Raw genomic sequence first — 4,566 nt, 5'->3', positions numbered from 1 at the left:
GATGGTCTCGATCTCTTCACCTGTGATCCACCCGCCTCAGCCTCCCAAAGTGCTGGGATTACAGGCGTGAGCCACCGCACCCAGCCAATAAGTAAATTTTAAGAGACAAACAAAAAAAGGTGGACAAAGTGGCACACTTTTACAAATTAAATCACAATATAAGGCATTTTTAAATAAACCTATTATTAGTCATTGATAAAGGAAATACTCCTATAATAAAAAATAATCATGCCGTAATATATCTTCTGTTCTAAGAAAGACACAATTAGATTTGCTTGGACCTAAATGATGACAGCATTGTAATTACAGTTTTAAAAATTATAAATGTCACTGGGTCCGGTGGCTTATGCCTGTAATCCCAGCAGTTTGGGAGGCGGAGGTGAGAGGATTACTTGAGGCCAAGAGTTCAAGACCAGGCCGGGCGCGGTGGCTCAAGCCTGTAATCCCAGCACTTTGGGAGGCCGAGGCAGGCGGATACCAAGGTCAGGAGATCGAGACCACAGTGAAACCCCGTCTCTACTAAAAATACAAAAAATTAGCCGGGCGCGGTGGCGGGCGCCTGTAGTCCCAGCTACTCAGGAGGCTGAGGCAGGAGAATGGCGTGAACCCAGGAGGCGGAGCTTGCAGTGAGCCGAGATCGCGCCACTGCACTCCAGCCTGGGCAACAGCGTGAGACTCCGTCTCAAAAAAAAAAAAAAAAAAAAAAAAAAAAAGAGTTCAAGACCAGCCTGGGTGACAGGGCAAGGCCTTATCTCCACAAAATAAAAATGAAAAAATCACCAGGCATGGTGGCACCTGCCTGTAGTCCCAGCTACTTGGGAAGCTGCGGTGGAAGGATGGTTTGAGCCCAGGAGTTTGAGGTAGCAGTGAGCTATGATTGAACCACTGTACTTCAGCCCGGCAACAGAGGCTGACTTTGTCTTAAAAAAAATAATTTATATATATATAAAAATTATTATATATATATATAATAATCCCAGCCTCCCAAAGTGCTGGGATTACAGGCGTGAGCCACTGCACCTGGCCTACTCCTCCATTTTTTCACACAAACAGGATCTTGCAAAATATAATGATCTTTGAGCATTTACAATATGTAAACATCTTTGTATATTGGTACACAGAGATCTAGTGACTTCATTGTTACTGTTGTTTTTCACTAATGTCATTTTGTTACAGGAAGGGGTTCCCGATCCAGACCCCAAGAGAGGGTTCTTGGATCTCACAAAAGAAAGAATTCAGGATGAGCTCACCGTGCAAAGTAGAAGCAACTGCATTAAGAAAGTAAAGTAGTGAAAGTACAGCTATTCCATAGACAGAGTATGACGTTCCCAAAAGTAAGAGGAGAAACGCGTCCACCCTAGGTACAATACTTGTATATGTAGAATAAAAAAAGATCATGGGAAGATGTGCTGTGCTCAAGGGTTTGTGATAAAGGATTAATTTTCTTAATTACTTTATTTTGTAAGAATGATCTTATTATCTTTAAAGGAAAATTAGGAATGCCTTTGTTCTCAAGATATTGGGATATTAGGATACTACCACATCTGGGGCTGTTTAGTAAACATTATCAATTTATTCCTTTAGTAAACACCTAGAGGCTAGGAATACCGTTCTGGTAAAGCAGCCCAGCAAGTTCCAGCCTCATTTTCCTAGCCCTCGCACAAGATGGAGTCTATTTAGAACGCCTCTGGCAATTCTATTGTACCAGGATTCACTCTAGGAGACCATTTTACATTTAACAATCATTCTCTCTCTTTATTTTTTTTGGAGACAGTCTCATTCTGTCACCCAGGCTGGAGTGCAGTGGCACGATCCCAGCTCACTGCTCACTCGGACTCCTGGGTTCAAGCAATCCTCCCACCTCAGTTTCTCAAGAGGCTGGGACTACAGGTGTGCACTACTACACTCAGATAATTTTTTATTTTTAAATTTTTATGTATTAACTTTTATTTATTATTATTATTATTATTATTGAGATGGAGTCTTGCTCTGTCACGCAGGCTGGAGTGCAGTGGTGTGATCTCGGCTCCCTGCAAACTCCCCCTCCTGGGTTCAAGTGACTCTCCTGCCTCAGCCTCCCGAGTGTTTGGGACTACAGGTGCACAGCACCATGCCCAGCTAATTTTTATATTTTTAGTAGAGACCAGGTTTCAACATGTTGGTCAGGCTGGCCTCAAACTCCTGACCTCAGGTGATCCACCTGCCTCAGCCTCCCAAAGTGTTGGGATTACAGGCGTGAGCCACCGGGCCTGGCCCATGTTGCCCTTTAATAGCCACAGTTCATCTCTCTCCTGCCCCCAATCTCTCCTTAACCCCTAACAACCACTACTGTTTTCTATTTCTATAATTTTGTCTTTTCAAAAATGTTATATCATGCAGGAGGTAACTATTTATTTATTTATTTAGAGACGGAGTCTCACTCTATCACCCAGGCTGGAGTGCAGTGGCATGATCTTGGCTCACTGCAACCTCCACCTCCTGGGTTCAAGCAATTCTCTTGCCTCAGCCTCCAGAGTAGCTGGGATTACAGTCATGTGCCACCATGACCGGCTAATTTTTGTATTTTTAGTAGAAATAGGATTTCCCCATGTTGGCCAGGCTGGTCTCGAACTCTTGACCTCAAGTGATCAACCTGCCTAGGCCTCCCAAAGTGCTGGGATTACAGGCATGAGGTACCGCGCCCGGCCAGGAGGTAACTTTTTAGCATGGACTTAAAATTCAGCATAATTCTGGAGATTCATGCAAGTTGTGATATGTAATAATAAATAGACCCTTTCTTTTTATTACTGAGTAGTATTCCACAGTATGAATATGTCACAGTTTAACCATTCATCCATTGGAAGACATCTGGATTGTTTTCAGTTTCTGCCTATTACAAATAAAGCTGCTACGAGCATTCATATCAGAGTCTTTGTGAGAACATAAGTCTCCATTTCTCTCATCTAAATGCCCGAGTGAAATTGCTGGATCACATGGTATGGTGGTGGTTACCTGTTTAGCTTTTTAAGAAACTATTACTGTGGCCAGGTGCAGTGGCTCACATCTGTAATCCCAGCAGTTTGGGAGGCCAAGGCGGGTGGATTATCTGAGGTCGGGAGTTTGAGACCAGCCTGGCCAATATGGTGAAACCCTGTCTCTACTAAAAATACAAAAATTAGCCAGGCATGGTGGCAGGTTCCTGTAATCCCAGCTACTCCGGAGGCTGAGACAGAAGAATCACTGAGCCTGGGAGGTGGAGGTTGCAGTGAGCGAAGACCATGAAACTGCACTCCAGCCTGGGCAACACAGCAAAACTCCATATAAAAAAAAAGAAAAAAAGAGAAGAGAGAGAGAGAGAGAGAGAGAGAAGAGAAGAGAGAGAGAGAGAGAGAGAGAGAGAGAGAGAGAGAGAGGAGAGAGAGAGAGAGAGAGAAGAGAAGAGAAGAGAAGAGAAGAGAAGAGAAGAGGACGAGACAAGACTGTTACTGCTTTCCAGGTGGCTACACTTCATTTTACATTTCCACCAGCAGAGGACGACAGATGCAGTTGCTCTGCTTCCTTGTCAGAATTTGTTGTCACTGTTATTTTAGCCATTCTAATAGGTGTATAGCAATATTTCATTATGGTTTTTATTTGCATTTCTCAAATGGCTAATAGTGTTAAACATCTTTTTGTGTGCTTGTGTGCCATCTGTATATCCTCCTCAGCGAAATGTTTGTTTTCCTTTTTACATTTTGTTTAATTTGTTAAAAATATGCAACACTTCATGAATTTGCGTGTCATCTATGTGCAGGGCCCATGCTAACCTCTCTATCGTTCCGATTTTTTAGTGTATGTGTGCAGAAGTGAGCACAGACTGTTTTTCAAATCTTTCGCTCATGCTGTATTAGGACTGTTTTGTTTTTGTTTTTGTTTTTGAGACAGTCTCTCGCTCTGTTGCCCAGGCAGGAGTGCAGTGGCTGGATCTGGGCTCATTGCAACTTCCGTCTCCCGGGTTCAAGAGATTCTCCTGCCTCGGCTTCCCCAGTAGCTGGGATTACAGGCGTCTGCCACCATGCCCGGCTAATTTTTGTATTTTTATTAGAGACGGGATTTCACCATGCTGGCCAGGCTGGTCTCGAACTCCCAAACCTCAGGCCATCTCCCCACCTCAGGCTCCCAAAATGCTGGGATTAGAGGAGTGAGCCACCGCGCCCGGCCAAAACTGTTGTTTTTTTACTGTTGAGTTTTGTGCGAGTTTTTTTATCTATTCTAGATACCAGTACTTTGCCAGATATGTGGTTTGCACATATTTTCTCCTCTATAGCTTATCTTTTCATCCTTATTTTAACAGGGTCTTTCAAAAGCCAAGGTTTTCCTGTGCACTCGGAGGAGCTGTGGCTGCCAGCTGGGCTGGTGGCGGGTGCCCCCAGGCCCTGTGGCCGACGGGACGAGCTGGCCTGCGCCGGGTCCAGCGGGGGGTCGCGCAGGCAGTGTGCCCGGAGCGCCCCCAGCGGGAGCGCAGGCTGCGGGGCGAGGAGGAAGAGGAGGAGGCGGATAAGGTGATGGCGAGAAGATGGAGGAAGAGCAGACGAAGGAAGAGAAAGG

General features: G+C 44.9%; 1 non-coding gene across 1 annotated transcript; it reads right to left on the bottom strand.

Moving 5' to 3' along the window:
- Positions 1–3,727: 3,727 nt before the first annotated feature.
- LOC126949453 (U6 spliceosomal RNA) lies at positions 3,728–3,834 on the bottom strand. The gene has a single exon (XR_007723751.1). It is a non-coding gene; the product is annotated as a U6 spliceosomal RNA (small nuclear RNA).
- Between the last annotated feature and the right edge of the window lie 732 nt (positions 3,835–4,566).

The sequence above is a fragment of the Macaca thibetana genome, chromosome 2 (genome assembly GCF_024542745.1).
Source record: "Macaca thibetana thibetana isolate TM-01 chromosome 2, ASM2454274v1, whole genome shotgun sequence".
NCBI lineage: Eukaryota > Metazoa > Chordata > Mammalia > Primates > Cercopithecidae > Macaca > Macaca thibetana.
The sequence above is the reverse complement of the archived record's forward strand: the minus strand, read 5'-3'. Positions and strand labels throughout refer to the sequence as shown.